Raw genomic sequence first — 20378 nt, 5'->3', positions numbered from 1 at the left:
ACCTCAAATGCAAAACATCTTCACCTGTAACTTGCTTGTCCTCCATCATAAAGAAGTTGGGCTGGAGAGGGACTTTGGACAAGGATCTGGAGGGATAGGACAAGGGGAAATGGCTTCCCATTGCCAGAGGGTAGGGTTAGGTGGGATATTGGGAAGGAATTCTTGGCTGGGAGGATGGGGAGGCCCTGGCACAGGTTGCCCAGAGCAGCTGTGGCTGTCCAAATTCCTGGAAGTCTCCAAGACCAAGCTGGAGCAACCTGGTCTAGTGGAAGGTGTCCCTGCCCATGGCAGGGGGTGGGACTGGATGGGCTTTAAGGTCCTTTCCAACCCAAACCATTCCATGATTCTGCAGCCTAGTTATGCCAGACTGGGAAAGCAACAACAACAACAACAACAACAAAAAAACCCCAACCCTCCAAAAATCCCTAGTTCCTTGCAGCAAAGATAACAAGCAATTAAGATGAGTAGGGAGGGAAACAATGGATTTTCTAGTGGGAGAATGACTAAAAGGAGATTAAACCCCCTTCCACCAATGAGTCCCCAAATAAAGCAGAGAAGAGAGAACAGCAAAACAATCCATGGGTTTCTTTGACCTGGCGATGGAACTGCTCTTTTTTATGCCTTAAAATCGGTTCTAAGAGAACAGAAAAAAAGCAAATTATTCAGTGTAGTCGCCAGCAGGACACTAGGTGGCCCACAAACCACACACACACCCCCCCTCCCGCTCACCCCCCACGCTCCTGGCGAGCTGTTGTAGGGCCCAGAGCAGAGCCTGGAGGGCACATCTGTCACAGCTCTGCGTGGTACTGCCAGGGATATTGCCCATTACACGATTTGTACATATTTAGGCTTAGCCAACCTAAGCTGATTGCAGGTACTTAAAATTGCTTTTGTGCCATGAACACTTAACGCTAAACCTCTTTTAATTTGCACCGTGCTACTCAGAGAGATCATATCATTCTTCTGGGCAGCATAAATTCCCCCATCTGGCAATCCCAGCCCGCTCGGGTATTTCTTTTAATATTAATTAAAAAAAAAAAAAAAAAAAAAGAAGAATTTAATAAGGATTTGGGGTTCTTTATTGAGCTTTTATTGTCCGGTCTTGTAATTGAATCACTCTGCTGTGACAGCACGACTGAGGCTGTTATTAGCAAATTCTATAAACAATGGGCTTGATCCCTTTATGAAAAAGCATTGTAGGGGGAATAGTTAATCTGGGCTAAAAAAAAAAAAAAAAAATGAAGCTCTGGGAGGGGAAGGAGGAGAAGGGGGGGAAATACAATTGCAGATTCCAAATATTTAAAACTGTTTCTGCCCTTTCCCATTCCAGCCCCCTCCTCCCTCCACAGCCCTTCTCCTACCGCCCGGCTGCTCAAATCCCTTTTTGTTCTTTGTGCCCCGAGCCTCTGAGGCAGAACTCGTTTGCAACACGATCAGAGGGAGGGAATTTTGTCCCTGAGAGAAGCTGGTGCTGCTTCTCCGGGCCACTTTGGGTTTTTTCGGTGGCAAACCACCACGTCTGGAAAGCTTCAGGCTTCAAACACGCACAGAAGAGAGAGAGGTAGAGTTCATCAGGCAGTGCTGGCATTTAATTTGGACACCTCCAGTGAAATGAGTCATTCTGGGCTCCCTTTGTAGTCAGCAGAGTTCTAGGCAAAAATATGGGTGGTGTTGGGTGCAATTCATCCCATTCCAAAGTAGAAAATTAGGCAACTTTATGGATATTCCCCAATCATACTGTGTTCGAGCATAATTTCCACTGGCTACAAAAGCTCCAAGGACCTGCACTTCAGTGCTTGAAATTAAAATAGACTTGAAATGAGCATAGAATAGGCTTGAAATGAGCATAGAATTTCTATTGGCATCAAGTTTTCCAACTGGCACTTTGTCTCCTTGGGCTTCTCTTCCCTTATGCCAAAAATAAAGGTGGGTGAACAAGAATTCCTATTGGAACAACGGCTCCATGTTCTGCTGTTCCAGGGCTTCTTCAAGGTCCACAGGATGTCAGACAAGTCCCTGGCCATAAAGTCAACATTGGAAAGGCTCTGTTTCATTGTCTGAGCTCTTGACTCAGTTCATAACTTCTCCAAAGGGGCAAAGTCTGTGTCTTATTGTGCATTTTTCCAGGTCGCTCCAGGAGCTGAACCTCGGCCGCGGTCACGTAGCACCAGACATGAATCCCAATAAATAACTGATCAGGGCTGTGATGATAGTGAGGGTAAAGAAATATTGATCAATACCTTATCAGAAGAGTTCTAAACGGGAACTTTAACCCAGAGCCTGCAGAAATCAGTGGAAACATCGTGGAGTTTCTCGTGGCATTTGGACCAAGTTTCCAAAGACCTTGTTTGACCAGAACTAAGAGCAGGTTTTATAGGCATTGAAAGTAAGGTTGATTTAGGCCTAAGAGGAGACCCCTAATGTTCAAATATAAAAGGAGACAATAGGGTTTCCCTAGAGCCTTCTCTTACCTATATCATAACCCCATATTAATGACACCACATACATATGTAGGTATAGATGTGACTGTACAAAGCTTTCAAAAATTGCCTCAGTTGTGGGACAGTTTTAGGCAAATTTCTGGGAATAATCAGACACTCCATTAAGCTCAGAGACAATCAACAAAAACAAGTGGAGAATACAGGCATGAAAATCAGACAAAGATGCAGAAAGAGGAAGATCTTGATGAAGATACATCAATAGATGAATTTTTTTGTATTCAGCAGAAAGACCCCCTTTGAGCAAACCACGGATGCTGGGACACCAATCAAATTTCTAAAAGGATGAGTGGATGAGTGCTGGGGACATAATAAGGGCTTGTAGAAAGAATTAGTTCTAGGGGTAGCGATGCAAAGTCAGATTTGAGGCTTCTTATGGAAAAAGTGGATCATCTTCATATTTTTTCCTGAGGAATTCCTTGTGATGTATCCAATCAGATGGGCCATTTGAAGGTAAAATGTCAAGATATATAGAAAGTCACTGATAGGTGTGAGAGAAGGAAAGGAAAAGAAGGTTATTTCTATAAAATATTGATGAATAGAAAGTCACTGGTAGATGTGAGAGAAGGAAAGGAAAAGAAAGTTATTTCTATAAAATATTGATAAATAGAAAGTCACTGGTAGCTGTGAGAGAAGGAAAGGAAAAGAAAGTTATTTCTATAAAATATTGATAAATAGAAAGTCACTGGTAGGTGTGAGAGAAGGAAAGGAAAAGAAAGTTATTTCTATAAAATATTGATAAACAGAATGGCTCAGATTTACCAACTTGAGCTTTATTTGAGTAAGGAATAAGGTTTGGGAGGAAATGGCATTGGGGAAGGCATAGGAAAAGGGAACAAATTCCAGAATTCCACTCCAGAAACGGGGTTGGTGTGGGAAATGCAGCTACTCAGAAGTGTAGGAGAAGGATGAGGAGCCACAAGTTCCAGAAAGGGAAATTACAGCTGGATAGAAGGAAAAATATTCTCAAATCTGAGGTGGGCAGAGGGACAATGTGACTTTGGGTACAGCCCTTTTTTGAGCAAGGAGTGGGTGTTCCAAAATACTCACATGTGTGTACAGAGAGCTGGAAAAGTGGACAGGAAAAACAGAGTGAGATTGAGCACCAAAGCTGGGAATAAATTAAAAATTTCACTGATAAAAGAGCTTTTTGATCTGAATTTTACTTGTATTTCAGTGATGACTGAATGGAGAAATAAACTGGCATCTCTCCCCAGGATGAATTATGTGATTTGTATGCTTTTGAACCACGATATATAGGTTTGGACAATATATTCAAACACACATACCAGGCATTTTTTTTTTCTCCTGTGTAACGTATAGAAGAAAAAAAATAAAATAAAAATCAAGCCAATGATTTTAATGATGCAATTTCAAAAGTTGAGCTTTTGGGGGTTTCTATGGTCACAGACCTGTGTTTATAAGTTTGGTCTTCCCCCAGCAGCTAAAGGGGAGCCTGGTGACCAATAGGAAAGCAAGACCTCATTCTCCACATTCCATTAGCTCCATAATTCCACATTAAATGATGGGTTTAGTGCCATATGGTGAAGTCTGATATGAAGAAGAACAGGGAAAAAATTAATATATACACACATATAGACATATATACACATATATATGTGAAATACATATATATATATTTATACATATATATTTTGCACAATTAACCTGCCTGGTTTCCTTTAGGAAATGACAGATCTTGATGAAGTGAAGAGAAAATTTTGAAACCTTGCACTGATTCCTCCTGCTGTTAAGCTTTGCTTCAGTCTGGATTTGGGGTTGGGATTTTTATTTTTTTTTTCATTCTAACTTGAACTCCACAGAGAGCCTCCCTGCAATTCTAATTTTCTGGAGTCAGCCTGGAAACCACAGAGCAAAATTCTTTCCAGGCACTCTGACTTTCGACACGTAACCTAAATAACAATGCTGCTTTTACCTAATGGTCTAAACATCTTAAGCATTAAATGAGGGATGAATTTGCCATGAGGTCAAGAGTTAAAAGCTCTTGAATAAAAGAGTTTTGAGAGGGTGCATGTGAAAGACAGGGGGGAATATGATTTCCATACATCCATTTTCTTTTTACAGATTACAGTTCCACCGGCAAAAGTGCTCTGGATTTATGTTATTGCTGTTCCAAGCTCATCCCAAACCACAAAGTAGAAAGGTCCTGGTGTTCATCTGCTCAGCCTTCACCTGGTTCCGAACACGAAAAGCCAAACTGAGCTTCCTTAGGCAGAAGAAGTCTGCTAAAATTTGCCTTTTTAGTCTCAATATTGCAGCAATTTCAGGAGCTCCAACCAAGATCCTTTGGCGCATCGAAAAAAGCCTCATAAAAGACAGAATTTTGCTCCAGAGAGAGAAAAAAAGAATGAGAAAAATTAGAGGTTTTAATTATAAGAAGGGGGGGAAGTGCAATAAAGGTGAAATAAAATATCTCTAAAACAGTGTAGATCTGTGAATTCTGGTTCAGTGAGAATTTGGACAGTGACTTCCCAGCAGGGGCCAAATTAAAAGGTGGTGCCACCAGCCCTGGTCCATTAGAATTTATGATATAAACCAATTATCACTCCCAGGGGTGAGTTTTGCTTTTCCCACGAGTTCTGCTCACACTGAGACTTTCTAGGAAAGGAAAGCACATCTTAAATGCGCTGTCTAAAATTAAAAGCTTGTCTAAAATTAACATTGGGGAGTGTTTTGGGGGAGATTTCAGCCTTGTTCTCAGTTTAAGGCTCTAATTCAGATGTGAAGGGGGAAATTCAGCTCTGGACAACCTTTATTTCACCTTCCAGCACTGACTTTGGGCACAGCTGAGCTTTTCCACATCAACCCTGACCCCACACAAGGTGCCAACGTACCCTGAGTGTAAATCTCTAATGGTGGGGTGTGTTATGATTGTCCAAAGGGAATTTAAGGGGTTGGTGATCCTGACTGGAATCCACCCCAATGTGAGGAATTTCAGATTGATCTTATTAGAACTTGGACATGAAGGTGGGGCCAGGCTGAGCCAGGAGTTGTCTGGAAGGTGGAGCTTTTCCCCGACAGCCCCAACCACGACCGCACCGGGAAGTGGTTGGTGGGAATTCGGGAGGTGCTGCTGCTTTTTCCAGTGCCTGTGTCTGTGGTCCTTTATTTTTCTCCTCATGAGGAAAACGGCCTGGACACATCAGTGCTGAGGTGTCACAGCTGGGAAGTCACTCAGTGTGGGACTACCCTGAAGCTCAGGCAGTTGGTGGGGAGTAGGAATGAAGGATCATGAAGTTCAACCAGGCCAAGGGCCGGGTCCTGCCCTTTGGCCACAACAACCCCCGGCAGCTCCAGGCTGGGCCAGAGGGGCTGGAGAGCAGCCAGGCAGGAAGGGAGCTGGGAGTGGGGATGGACAGGGAGCTGAACAGGAGCCAGAGTGTGCCCAGGGGGACAAGAGGGCCAATGGATCCTGGCCTGGCTCAGGAACAGGGTGGCCAACAGGGCCAAGGAAGTGATTCTGCCCCTGGACTCAGCGCTGGGGAGGCCACCCCTGGAGTGCTGTGTCCAGTTCTGGGCCCTCAGCTCAGGAAGGACATTGAGGGGCTGGAGCAGGTCCAGGGAAGAGCAACAAGGCTGGGGAAGGGACTGGAGCACAATTGCCATGAGGAGAGGCTGAGGGAGCTGGGGCTGTTCAGCCTGGAGAAGAGGAGGCTCAGGGGAGACCTCCTCACTCTCTGCAACTCCCTGACAGGAGGGGGGAGCCGGGGGGGGTTGGTCTCTTTTCCCACCCAACCATCAGCAAGACAAGAGGGTTGGGTCTTCAGCTGTGCCAGGGGAGGTTTAGGTTGGAGATTAGAAAGAATTTCTTTGCAGAGAGGGTGCTCAGCCATTGGAATGGGCTGCCCAGGGAAGGGGTGGATTCTCCATCCCTGGAGGTTTTTAAGATGAGACTGGATGTGGCATCAGTGCCATGGGCTGGGAACCACAGCGGGGTTGGATCAAGAGTTGGACTTGATGATCTCGGAGGTCCCTTCCAACCCAGCTGATTCTATGATTCTATGATTCTATGATTCTATGATTCTATGATTCTATGATTCTATGATTCTATGATTCTATGATTCTATGATCATTTCCAGAGAAGGTCAAAGGACCACAATTGACACTCTCAGCATTTTTTTTTCCAGCAGTGCTTTGACAATTCCTCTGCCTTCTCCTGCAGTGCCTCAGGTGATCCAAAGGAATATTTCAATATTCAGGTGATCAAAAGGAATAATTCAACATTCGGTTTTGGAGCCAATAAAGGATTTGCCTCAGAGAAGCTCATTCTCAATTCTTAATTCCCACAGGTGATGTAAAGCTGTTTCCTTCATGTTTTCCTTGGTAAAGATTCCAATGGTGAATTGTCACTGAGGTCTGACCAACTCTAAGCAGCTGTTTAATAAAGGAATGAGCACTTCAGGAATTCCACTGGCATTGGGAAGTTCATACCGAGGCCATTTCAAGAGTGGAAGTGAGGAGAGAGGAGAAAATATTATTTTAGGGAGCAAAAAGGTTGAAGCTGCTTCTCTTTTACAGAGGAGGCAAATCAATGTTTGCTGTTTTCCAGCATACTCTGATATAAATGTTTCTGCTTCAAAACACAAAGGATTTCCTGTGAGCCAAGAAAATGAAGTTTTGTCTCATGCGTTTCACATAAAATAACAAAACAAAAACTTAATCCCACTTGGGCACCTCCTACAATATTCTGGATTCGTTATTGCTAAGTCTTTAATTTCTTTGAGTATACAAAGCCTTTTGGGAGGAAACAAGCTGGAAAAGCATTTTCAAGCAATCCTGGAAGGAAATGATGGGGAAAGCTCAGTGAAAAACTTTGGGAGCTGAATGGATGGGACTTGGATGGAGAGGACACCTCAAGAGTGAGACAGTAACATGAAATTATTTCACTTTAAAACCAAAAATCAACACTTTTGGATAGGTTTTTGTCTGCAATACCTTGATACACAAAGTTCTCTTGTCCTTCCCTAGGAATCATTGGCTTGGTGCAGGAATTTTCTGTTTAAAGATGGAAATAGTGGAGAACCAAGAGGAACCTGGTGAAAGTGTCCACTGGAGGGTACAGGGATGGGAAGAGGGAATGGAAAAAATCCTGGAGCGTGCAAAATAAGTTAAGCTACAGGGGGGAACTTTAATTAATCACATGGTTTTAAATAACAGATGCAGCCAAACATATTCCAAATCTTTCCTGTAGGAAAAGAGGGATCAGCAGGATATCAATGGGTTATCAACACCAAACCCACCTCATGTGAAGAACATTTCCTGAATGTCACAGGACTTTCTTCACTCTAAACTGGTCATGGAAACTTCCTGGAAAACCACTGGAAAGAACCACACCTCCAAAGGATGCCTCTTTTTAGTGATATTAGATATCTACTGGAAATTTAGAATATTAATCTTCTGGACACATTTGTCTCTCCATGGAATATCCAGGCAGGATTTTGACCATCCTTTGATGGACTAGGTTTCCAAAAAAATAATGAAATAGAAGAATTATCATTGCAGGTTTCTGGGTAAAGTTGCTAAAATACTTTATTTGCAAGCTCAGTAACACAGCAAGAAGTTCAAGGAATTCTGCTCACTTGCCTTTCCCCAAAAGCCAATTTTTTTTCATGAGAAACACAAAATTAATTTTTTTTTTTGTTGATTTGATTGACTCTACCAGCAAATCTCCAGCCAGAAATAGTCATGATCGAGTTTTAAAAAGTTTCAGTCTCTGTTTACTAAAAAAAAAAACAACTTGTTTTGAACTAAATCATCTGTGACAGTCACATTTGGGCATGAAACACACAAAAAAATAAATTTATACTGACTACAGGAAGAGGAAAGTGATAAAGGGAAAATAGTCAGGGGAAAATAATCAGGAAAAAATAGCCATTGTATAGGAAAAAACCATGAAGAATGTCCCAAGGCATCAAGAATGACCAAAATTGAGCCCTGGGAGCTCAAGTGGCAGCTGTTTTACAGCTGTAGAAGTCCCTGGTTGAGCATATCCAGGTTGTGCTGATCCTGGAGGGTCAGGAAAGAGTCTCACACTGGGACTTTCAGCTGTTACATCCAGAAGTCTGGAAAAACAGGTTCACAGGTCAAGGAGTGAAGAAGGGAAGGTGACAATTTTTCTTTGAGCCCCGTCCTTCTTATTGATTTAAGACACTGAGGGAGCAGAAGGAAAAGTTGGGAGGCCAAGATGACTGTGATGGTTCTGTGGGAGGTTCAGGGGGTCAGAGGAGAGAATTCCATGTCACTTACCAGGAGGAGTGGAAGGAGGCCCAGGTCACTTCAGGGAAAAGCCTGGGAGCTGTGTTGTTGGAGACAGGGCAGAGGGATGGCAAAGGTGGTGCCGAGTCACTTGGGCAGAGTGGAAACTGCAACAGCACTGTGGAAAAATCTAATCTGGGTCATCTGAGAAGGCAATTTTTCATCTTCAACTTCCCCTTTGCATTGTCACCACTGGACTAGGACACAGCCCCATAAATAGCCATATAGGGCTGGAGCACCCTGGAGGTTTGGGGATCCCTGCCTGGCCAGAACAGTGTGAGTTTAACCTGAATGGCACTAAAGAGCCAGCTGGGGAACACGACCTTTGAATGGGACTTGGCAGAGCCAGGAGCACTATCAGCGTTCCTGGAAATCAGCTCTAATTAAATTACAGCTCTAATCTAAAAAACCACCATTTTATGGCTCTGAGGTCAGAACCTCCCGATGGCTCTGCAGGAAAACTCGTTGGAGCTCTCACGTAGCCCAAACACATCTGCTCCAGCTGATTTATTCTGGGATCTTGGGGGTGAATTCCATCTTTAAAGAACCTCTAAAGAAATTGGGTTGGCATTAAACTGGGTTTTCACCCAGTTCTCTCCATCCGAGAGCCTATTGATGAGTCTTAGATGTTTATTCAAAGCCAGTCTTAGATGTCTGTTCAAAGCCAATCATCTGCAAGCCTCCAGTCAGCAGAAAGGTTGGAAAGGCTCATCCCATATATTTTGGGTTCAGGTTAGTACTTTTTAGCTTTTTCCACTGATGCAGAGAGCTATGTTGACTAGACATCTAAATTTTGAAGCAAGTAATCAGGTGAAATAATAAATCTATTTTAGGGCGACATGAACCCCTTTTCCTTCAGCACTGAAAAGCTTTCTGGGTCACGTTTTCAGGTGCTCCTGCTCAGGGGCACTTTATGTGTGATGAAGACGAATAATCTTAATGAAGATGAATAATCTCAATGAAGATAAATAACCTGATGTAATTGCAGAGGAACTGAGGCTCCAGGTAAGGTTCCACACGTCATCACCCAAACATCAAACGTCTCCATGGTGATGGGAGTGCTGAGCAGAACCCACGGAATGCTCCTGTTGCTGAGTGAAGGAGGGACAGACTTCTTCGCCTTTCTGCAGCTCCATGTGACTGTAGAATCACATTTCTGGGTGCTGGATGGCATTAAACTCACCAGCTCTAAAGGTCTCAGTCCGTGTGGCTACAACTGTCAGGTTTTATCCACCCTTTTCCCCACAAATGACTGATTTTGAAAACGTTTTCATTTTTGTCCTCAGGTACCTCGTAAACCAAACCTTTCCATTTGTTCTTGTTCCCTGGAAGTGGGTGCAAACCCCTCTGCCTGTTTCATCAGAGATTACTGAAGCACCTTTGAGGGAAAGTCTCTTCTTAATATGTTTCATGTGAATATGAGGAAAAACTTCTTTACTTGGAGGGTGACAGAGCACCAGAACAGGCTACTCAGAGAGGGTTTGGAGTCTCCTTCTCTGGAGATGTTCAAATCCCGCCTGGACAAGATGCAGTTCACCTACTCTAGGTGAACCTTCTTTAGCAGGAAAGTTGGACTAGATGATCTCCAGAGGTGTCCTCCAAACCCAGCCACTCAGGGATTGTGATCCAGGGAAAACAGCTTGAGTTTCTCTGAGACTGAGTTAAGAATGTACAGGAAAAACTTTGGAATACATCAAAATTTTAGACATGATATCTTCAAGGTTGACCCATATTCTCTGTAAACAATGGGTTTGTGGATTCATTTGGTCCCTAACAAACACCTCCCTTCAGCTTCCCCCCAAACTTCAAGTTGTGATATAAGAGAATGTTCAGGCATCCTTTGACCTTCAGGCTGTGTGGGAAAGAGTTGTCACCTGGATCTCAGGTGAACATAAGCATCATCCAAGCCCATACTGGGTCACAACATAACAAAAGGGGGCTGCACAGGTCATGTCTTGGGAGTTAAAGGGCAAAGTTTGGCACAGGTTGCCCAGAGAAACTGTGGCTGCCCCTGGATCCCTGGAAGTGTCCAAGGCCAGGTTGGAGCAACCTGAGATGATGGAAGGTTTCCCTGCCCATGGCAAGGGGTGGGACTGGATGATCTTTAAGGTCCTTTCCAACTCAAACCATTCCATGATTCCATGATTTGGTGCTGGGTAGTGCTAATAAGTGAAGGGTCTCTCACCCTGTTACCCCCCCCAGCCACCTCAGGTAAAATGTGAGACAAGACATCAAGGAAAAAATACTTTCTTTATACCAAATGCAACAGAGATTTGAGGCTAAATTCCTTTGTACAAAGGTGGGAGGCTACTGTTGCCTGGAAAACCTTCTGACCTCTGGATTGAACTCCAGAGGGGAGTGAAAGTCCATTTCAAAGTCTTTTAAGGAGGAAATATTTTCAGGTACTAAGGAATATTCTCCAGTCCTTTGTATCTTTCCCTTGGGCTTCTCACACAACACTCAACACCTTTTTGGGGGCAATTGAGTGAAACCTCTCAGGCAGGATTCACCTTGCAGACCGAGTTGTCCCCATTTCTGTGTCTCCACGTGGAGTGGCTGTCCAAGATGTTCACATTTCTGTGTCTCCCCATGGATTGGGGAGCCAAGTTGTCCACATTTCTGTGTCTCCACGTAGGGTGAGTGTCCAAGATGTCCCCATTTCTGTTTCCCCATGGATGTCCCCATTTCTGTGTCTCCCCATGGAGTGGGTGTCCAAGATATTCCCATTTCTGTGTCTCCCCGTGGGGTGGGTGTCCAAGTTGTCCACATTTCTATGTCTCCCTGTGGATTGGGTGTCAAAGTTGTCCCCATATCTGTGTCTCCACGTAGGGTGGGTGTCCAAGATGTTCACATTTCTGTGTCTCCACGTGGAGTGGGTGTCCAAGATCCCACAGAAGTCAGCACAGGAGTTGACTGCAGACAAGGAGATCTACTCCAAGACACCCACTCACCAAGTGTTCATGTTCTCAGACTAGCACTGGCTCCTCATCCTCCTTCACCTTCCCAAATCCTTAGCACATACATCCACGGCAGTTTAGGGGCAATAACCTCTTGATGGTGCAGACCTGCCCACCCAAGGACCCACTGGAAGGGTGTTTGTCCTCCCCACCCCTCCCCAGCCCCCCTTCTGAGCATTGTTTCCTAATTGTGTGCAGATTTTGGAGCAATAACCCCCCTCTCCTTCACTCCTCTTCCTCAGCTCCTAATTGATCAGACACCGAACAGCTGCTGGCTATTTTCTCTTCCCCAGAAACACGCAGTAATTGTATGTATGGGCTCCAAATCCCTAAACATTTGGAAAGGAGAAGGACTTGAACGGGAGCCAGGTCTTTTTTCAGTGCTGGTACCAGCAGCAGTGGCATTTAAATCATATCAGGGGGGCCAGGGAGGGTGGGGGGGTTGCTGAATTTGCTGAGATTCACTTGGAGAGGGGGGGGAGAAGAAAAAGAGGGGGGAAAATGCTAAAGAGAAGAAAAAACCTGAAACCAGCAATCAACAAACCAAGGCAGCTCAAAGAGTTGGAGTCCATCCCAGCTCCAGAGCGGGGAGGTTACTCCCTAAACCAAAGGGAATTGTTTCTCTCCACGCTCACCCACATTTCCCAAAGTGCCAAGTGGGGCAGCTTCATCCCAGTTTAACCTGGAGGGTTCTCCATTGCCATGTTCAGGCCCTGCTCTAATCTCTTGGAAGAAGAAGGAGCCTCAGGAGAGGCAACTCTCAACTGTGTTGGGAGATGTTTCTCCTTCTCCTTCTGCAGTGTGGAAAGTCCAAACCAACTGCTCCTCATTAGGACATCCCAGTTTTGTGCCAGAAGTGGGTGAATTTAAGGGTGAATTCGAGTCATACATTTGGGACAAAGCAAACATCACAACTCATTTCCCAGAGAATGACAAATCATTATCAAATCATTATCAAATCATTAACAAATCACTATCAAGCATACAATATCACACACTTGGCTAATTGACCCTGTCTAACATCAAGTCTCTTAAAAAATCAACTGTTTTGTTGGGGAAAATATAAGAAGCAGATTAATCAGGCTAAAAGCAAAAAATGTTACCTCAGAAATATTCCTGAGTTGTTTCACCAGAGTTTTAATTCACATGAATTAACTCACCTCCTCCCTAGGTTGCTTTTCCAATATTAACATTAAAAATGATGCAAAAAGCAGAGCTCCCACTGCAGTTGGACACATCTCAGGCATCTGAAGGAATCATCTGCCCTGACCTAAGTCATCCATGATCCCTCTCTATCAACACACACAAACACTTCCAGAGGGTGATTTATCATATTTCTAATTACACAGGTTGGTTGAGCTCAGTTTAGCTAAAGACTGGGTGTTTAACTAGTCCAGTTGAAGCTCAGTTTAGAAGAAATTCAGTAAGTAAACAAGTAAATGGCTAAAATTTGGTGAGATGAGTTCCACCCATGTCTCAAGCTGCCTCAGCTCTTTCAGCTGTGGGATTAGTGCCATAAAATCCCAGAGTCATGGAATCTCAGGATGGTTTGGGTTGGAAGGGAATTTAAAGATCATTTAATTCCAACCCTTCTGGAAGGGACACCTTCCACTAGCCCAGGTTGCTCCAAGCCCTGTCCTTGGACAATCCAGGGATGGGGCAGTCACAGCTTCTCTGGGAAATCCATTCCAGTCCCTCCCCACCCTCACAGCAAAAAATTCCTGCCCACTATCCCATCTAACCCTGCCCTCTGGCACTGGGAAGCCATTCCCTGTGTCCTGTCCCTCCATCCCTTGTCCCCAGTCCCTCTCCAGCTCTCCTGGAGCCCCTTTAGGCCCTGCAAGGGGCTCTCAGCTCTCCCTGGAGCCTTCTCCAGGTGAACCCCCCCAGCTCTCCCAGCCTGGCTCCAGAGCAGAGAGGCTCCAGCCCTGGGAGCATCCCCGTGGCCTCCTCTGGGCTCATTCCAACAGGTCCACATTTCCCTTGTGCCATCTTCATTTGATCTGAAATTTGAGGCTGAGCCACACTAAAGCCAAAACCTCACATTTCTTCTTCGCAGAGAAGGGTAAAGCAGATAAAATCTTAAATATCTGATTTTCCATGTAGTGTCAAAGAATTAGACATGAGATGCCCCACACTTGATACTTCTCCCATGACAAGAAACAGCTCAACAGTCAGAGATGACTTTTGTGGCTCTCTAGACCTTCCCCCTTCCTGAATGGTGAGGACTAAAAGCTGGTGTCCATCTGCTCTGTGGAACCTCCACGGAACCACCCACAGACACACAGACACTGAGATATCCTCAGTCTGTCCTGACCTCTTCCTCCAGCACAAGGTTGTAGCAGAATCAATTTTTTTTTAACCCCAGAGGACCATAATCATTATTTAACTTTGAACTTTAGAAAACAAAAAATCTGCTCTATCACCAATAATAAAAAAAAAAAAGATCCCCTATCATCCAAACCTTTCCTTCTGATTTTGTCATCTTAGTAAAATTTGAACTCCTCCAGGGTAAAAAGCAGCCCCTGATATGAAAATCGACACCTGGGCTGCTGACATTTCACTTCAAAAAAGACCAAACAATATGTAATTCCAGGAATAGCTGCTAAAATCTGATTAAAAAAAAAAAAAATTTGTGTGGGCCCTGTAACCTTACACTGGACCTTTGTGGCCACTTCCTAGAGAAACAGGAGAAAGCAAAGAAAATTCTTCTTGGACAAATAGCACATGTAATATGACATTGGCCACATTCCTAATAGGTTCTCCCTGCCAGCCATACAAGGATTGTAACCTTAGAGGAGGGCTGTGATTGCTACCTTGGACTGAGCTTGCAGCAGAGTTAGACCTGGCTCAGGTGTAGTTGCCTCCCCAGGTAAAGCCAAGGAGCCTTGGAATCGCATAACTGGAGAAGGGGATTAAGGAATCAAGTCTGTTGGGAATATTATTGGTGCCCACACGGCAGCTTGGCTTTCCTCAACCTCCAGAAAGTGCCCCAAACCACACAATGGTGACCACACACAAGTGTTTCGCTGTGACCTTGGGGCCAGTGCTGGAGCTTGGATCCTCGAGGAAGCTTAAGACCCACTTAAGACCAGTGCCTAGGATTCCTCATCGCTCCTGACGGGCTGAAAAGCAGCCAAGCCACAAATCCTGAGCAGAAACGTTTCCCTGCAATGCCTGCTTCGTGTGAAATGAAGGTTGACAGATACCCCCTGACATCTTGTTTTGGACAGAACCGCAAGACTTGCAAATGCTGTGCTCCCTCACCCAGCCCTGCATGGGAGGAAAGTGAACAAAAAACGCTTGAAAAAGCACATTTTTACAGCAGGGAAACACATCCCCCCACGGAAACACTGCAATCTAGTTTCTGTCTGCGTGTGTGTGTGTGTGTGTTTGATTTGGGGAAAATATTTGCCACTTTTAGCACATTTAAACTTTTCATTTCGTAGGAGGGCTCAGAAAGCTCATCAACAGCTCGCTGAGGAGTTATGAAAATTAAGGAAAATTAATTGCCAAGGCAAAAGGGATCAGTGGATCTGTACACTCTTGTTCTGCAGAGGATTTCTGGTTTTCCCTCGTGTGTGTGACAGGCAATCCTTGCACTTGACATCAGTCGTGTCGAGGCACGTTCAGAAATTCAGCCCAAATGATTGCTGGGAGTTAAGAGAGGGAACTTATGGGAAGGGCAGCGTGAATTTTGGGAAGTCAAATCCTTGCTAGGCTGACCTGAAGGACCTGTTACCTTGGACTGTGGCAGCAAACAAGAGGAAGCTCCCATAAAGACCCAGAGAGAGTTTTGAGCTGTTCCAAATTAAAAGGCCTAAATGCAGCTGGAAAAGGAGGCTGGAAAGTCTTGATTAACCTCTTCTGGGAATAAACCCCACCCAGAGGGGAGCAGGATGGAAAACACCAGCTGTGGCAGATGTGGCTGATGTGAGGGGAATCCAGATTAGGTAAAGCCCTGCTTTAATTTAATTTAATTTAATTTAATTTAATTCTCGTCCACTACCAAGAGTAAGGTTGGTAACATCAGCTCTCCCCTTTAATTTTGGAGCTCTCTCTACACCCAGAAACCCCTGATGGAGGGGCAACAGATCCATTCTTTATCTCAGGAAGGAATGTGTCTCACATGGCATTAAAATCTTCTCATTGACACCTCAAGCTCCCTTTATCACTGAATCACAGAATCATGATTTTATATTTCCTTTATCCCCAACAGGGTTTATTTGGTTTTTTTTGGGATTCCTTGAACCTATTGCAGGATCCTGCTAAAAGATGAGCTAAATTTTGTCCTTGATGCCTTTGGTAAGAGTGACTTTAAAAAGAGCCTGAAGCAAAGATCCCAGGCCATAGAACCATGGAATATCTTGGATTAGAAGGCACCCACCAGGATCATGGAGTCAGATGAATCCCACCTGTTTTTCCAGGTGTGCAACAGCAGGTTGCTTGATTTTGAAGCTGTTGGATCACCTGGGACAACAAAGACTTTCTGTGTGTCCTCTTGCCCCCACCTTTGAGCTCTCTGCTCTCTGATAAAAGGTTGAACTCAAACTGAAGAGACAACAGGAAACCTCCCTCCTCTTCCAAGCTGGTTTCATCCAGTTTACAGGCACTCAAAATCAATATGTTTTCTACTCCTCAATTAAACTTGGGTGTTATTGACCTTTTAATTCAAAAGAAAAGGAAAGAGATGGTTGTCTCTTTGTATTATCTGGCATCCAGGACCCCTATTCCATTCTCCCAGAAAAGCAGACTCAGAATGGATCTGGTTCTTAAACTCATCAACCATGTGTATAAACAGGGAGTTACAGCAGTGCTGCCATGAAAAAGTCATTTCTTTTGGCAGAAACGTGGTCCCATTAATTTCCCCTATTAATCTGATTGAGATTAATGAGGTAATGTGTTGCTTTACCATGGCCCAATCCATCGTTGTCTGATTTCTCCCACCTTCTTGCTTCCTCCTCATCCCATTTATTTAATGTTTGATCCAACAAAACATGTCCCCCCGTGTCCCACCCCAGGCTTCTGTTCCAAGCTAAGCCCAAAGCAAGTTTTAAGGCTGAACAAGGTTAAAATCAGGACAGTCCTTCAGGGCACCGGCAAAGCCCGTGTTTACACACTCGATAAAACCACCTACAATGATTTTCCTTTCCATCAAAGCCACAGTTTCCAGCTCTGGGTTGTCCTGGGTTTTCTTCGGGATAATTATCCCATCTCCAAAGGCTCTGGCAGCCGGAGGAGCTCCGGCCCTCCCAAATTACACACTTAATAAGGGAAGCGGAGGCAACGTCAGAGGGAAACCAAGGCCAAGGGCAAATCCAAACCCCTTGGATCCACCAACTGCATCACCGAGCTGGCCAGAAACCTTCCCCATCCTGCCAGACGGGGATGAGGCCATGGAATGAGCTTCCCACGGACGGATGAGGTGGGAGTGGAGCTGTTTGTGCTTTCCCCAAAGCGCGTCAGGGCCGTCACAGAGGGTCGAGGAGAATTTGGGGAGCGCCGGGATTTTCAACATCCAGGAATTCACCGCTGCGGGGGCGGAGAAAGCAATTTTTTGGGACACAAGTCCAAGCTGTGCCAGTGAAGGACTCGAAGTTCATTCTTCCACATCCCATGGGATTGTCTTGACCCCGCTTTCTAAATGAGAGGGGCCATGACTCATTCTCTCTCTTTGGCCACTTCATCCTCGGCTGCAGAGGAGTTTCCCACTGAAAATTTCATGGAAACCGGAACGTTTCTGCAGGAAATAAAAAAATCTCCCTTTTTTTGACATTTAAGTGAAATAAAACAAGGAATTTGATCAGCAGTTCCTGTCCAGATGCCACGTACAAGCACAAAGACAAGGCCAAAATCAGCATTAAATCCCACCAGGTTTTGAGAGGATTCAAGTTTGTTCACTCAGTAAATGGAAAGGAAAAAACATTTTATTCCTAAAATATGGTGTGGGGGTTTTTTTCCCAACTTTTTCTGCCCACAAGTCCTGAATATTAATAGTCAAAGATCTTTAAAAGCACTTCTTGGCTACTCAGAACCACCTGCCCAGGGTTTGTTTGCAGAGTTCACCTGTGGAGCTCCAAGGAAGGGAGAGCAACAGTTCAAATATTGTGGCAAGTGAGGGACAAAGATTGAGGTCACCTTGTCTGGTAAACTGACCTTCACCTTCTGGCATCCTTTTGGATCCCCAGGCACAAGCCATTTGCTCCTGTTCCATGATGTGGGAGTTGTGAGGCTGCTCTAGTACAGCTGTTGCTCTCAAAGTGTTCCCAAAGCTCCTGGAATTATAATGTGTATTTTGAATAAAGGACAAGCACCATGTTCTTCCTTTCTGCTGGCCATGGGGAGGGTGACAGTGCTCAAGTTCTTCCATCAGAAATCACCTCAGACATATCCAAGCCACGAGCTGGAGAGGATGAGATCAAGTGGTTCCCGCTGCCCATTTTATTTGGAGTGTTGGTAACATTTGGAAAAGACAGAGGATGTGGGGATGGGAGTGATGCTTGGATTCACAGCACCCAGAATCACCAGCTCTTGCCTGCCAGGTAACACCCCATGACAGCTGAAGAGCACAAATAAAACAGAAAGAAATAATTAGGGTAGAGGGAAGGAAAAAAAAAACATTTTATATCAGAACTACAGAAACTTTAAGATTGGAATAAACCTTTAAGATTATCAGGTCCAACCATCAAGCCAACACAACCACTGTGTGTTCACCACTAAACCATCTCCTCAGGTGCCACATCCACACGTTTTTGAACACTTTCAGGGATGGTGATTCCACCACTGCCCTGGGCAGCCTGTTCCAATGCTTTATAACCCTTTCCATGACTTTTTTTTCCCTAATATCCAATCTGAACCTCCCCTGGCATGACTTGAGGCCATTCCCTCTCCTCCTGTCCCTTGTTCCTTGGGAGCAGAGCCCGAACCCCCCCCTGGCTCCCCCCTCCTGTCAGGGAGTTGCAGAGCCAGAAGGTCCCCCCTGAGCCTCCTTTGCTCCAGGCTGAGCCCCCCCAGCTCCCTCAGCTACTCCTGCTGCTCCAGCCCCTTCCCAGTTCCATTGCCTTCCCTGTACGTGCCCCAGTCCCTCCGTATCTTGTCCTCAGGGGCCTAAAACCGAACTCAAAATTCGAGGAACCTCAGCAGTGCCAACACAGGGGAATGGTCACTTCCCTAATCCTCCTTGCCATGCTGTCGATGGCACGATCCAGTTATCACTTCCCAGCATTTACCAGGGCATCCCTAAAGCTGAGGAAGAGAAAGGAAGAGCAAGGCCTTCAGTTCCCTTCCCTTTAAGCATCATTTCCTACGCACACACCAGTAACAGGAACGCTGCAGTTACACAGCCAAGCGAACCGAAGACAGGACGAGGAGGAGGAGGAGGAGGGGGGGAGGAAAAAAACAGGGGGGAAAGATTTACAGCCCTTCCAAAAGATGGAATTGAAAAATGTAAAAGAGGGCAGCGCCGATTGCCAAAACGCTGGAGGTTTTTCTTCTCCTTGCTCCGTGTGTGCGCGTCGTGAGCGGGGTTTGGAATTGGGAGGGGGAGCGGGGAAGCGTTGGAATCTCAGGGTTTTCATTTCACCGTGAAACTTTAGCACGAGAAATTTTAATTGTGGATCCTTGTGGACAAGACCTTGAAATCCTACCCGGCCAAAGCTCTCCGGTCCCGGAGTGTTCTTGGAACTGGTCGTGGCTCCCAGTCACTCAGTTGCTTTATATCCAAGTCGGGCCCGTCAGTGGGATGTGGGATGGGGTGGAGGGTTTAACTGTTTGTTAGCCCTGCACTCCAGGCTTTGGCCAGGGGCTGTTTTGTTGCCAGGCAGTGTGTTCATACCTGTTTTGGAGGATATCCCTGCGGGAGTTTACCCTCTTTTTTCCCTGGCTCTGGGAAGCGGATCGGCCTTTAACGCACTTGGCACCCGCTCAAGAAGCTCTGGAGGAGGAACAGGAGTGGAGCCTCTCTGAGTAATGGATTGTGGCTACCGGGTGAGTCCGTGATAGCGTGAAACACAATCTCTTGGAGGGCCTCAAAATTATCAGGGCATTTAATCACGGGCTGGGCATGTCCCTGCTGTATTTATGTGTGTTACCGTCGCGGGGTCACTTGGGCAAGGCGCTGAGAGAATGGAAAGAAAGAGGCCTTGGAACGTCGGGGCAATAGATCTTGGTGTTCAAACTGAAATTTCCAGCAGTCCTTGGGAAATGCCAGTAGCCAGCTAATGCACCTCCACGTGATTAATCAGCTTTTTGGGGGGGGAATATTTTCATTCAGGGTACGAGGGGAGGTCCCCCCGTGACATTGATGCAGAGCAGAGGAAAATTCGGCTTTGGTTACGCCGGGAGGTGGGTCAGGAATCCACGGGAGAAATTTGGAGATTCTTATTTCCCAAGCCCAAATGTCTTATAAAACCAGAATTGTCCTGTTTCCAGCTCCCCCCCCAGAAAACCTGCTGAAAGATTGGAGAAGATCTGAAACCAAAAGGTGATTCAGTTGAACACTCAGCAAAATCTGGTTCGTGTTTTAAGGAGGCTTGAAAAACGATTTCTGCAGCAATGCTGGAATTTCCCCATTGTGTTCATTTCCCAGGAATCCATAGAAATAGTTTTTTCTTATATTCTAAATTTTCATAAAATTCTCCTCTTTATT

At 45.2% G+C, this 20378-nt stretch overlaps 1 long non-coding RNA gene across 2 annotated transcripts; it reads right to left on the bottom strand.

The window, feature by feature from the left end:
- Nucleotides 1-473: 473 nt before the first annotated feature.
- Nucleotides 474-9801, bottom strand: LOC116790589. 2 transcript variants are annotated; one of them, XR_004358417.1, is made up of 5 exons: nucleotides 9748-9801; nucleotides 8766-8918; nucleotides 7455-7514; nucleotides 1549-1649; nucleotides 474-634 (listed from the first exon to the last, which is right to left on the bottom strand). It is a non-coding gene; the product is annotated as an uncharacterized LOC116790589 (long non-coding RNA). The 2 variants fall into 2 exon arrangements; XR_004358418.1 differs by lacking the exon at nucleotides 1549-1649.
- Between the last annotated feature and the right edge of the window lie 10577 nt (nucleotides 9802-20378).

This window comes from Chiroxiphia lanceolata, chromosome 1 (assembly GCF_009829145.1).
Source record: "Chiroxiphia lanceolata isolate bChiLan1 chromosome 1, bChiLan1.pri, whole genome shotgun sequence".
Lineage (NCBI taxonomy): Eukaryota > Metazoa > Chordata > Aves > Passeriformes > Pipridae > Chiroxiphia > Chiroxiphia lanceolata.
The sequence above is the reverse complement of the archived record's forward strand: the minus strand, read 5'-3'. Positions and strand labels throughout refer to the sequence as shown.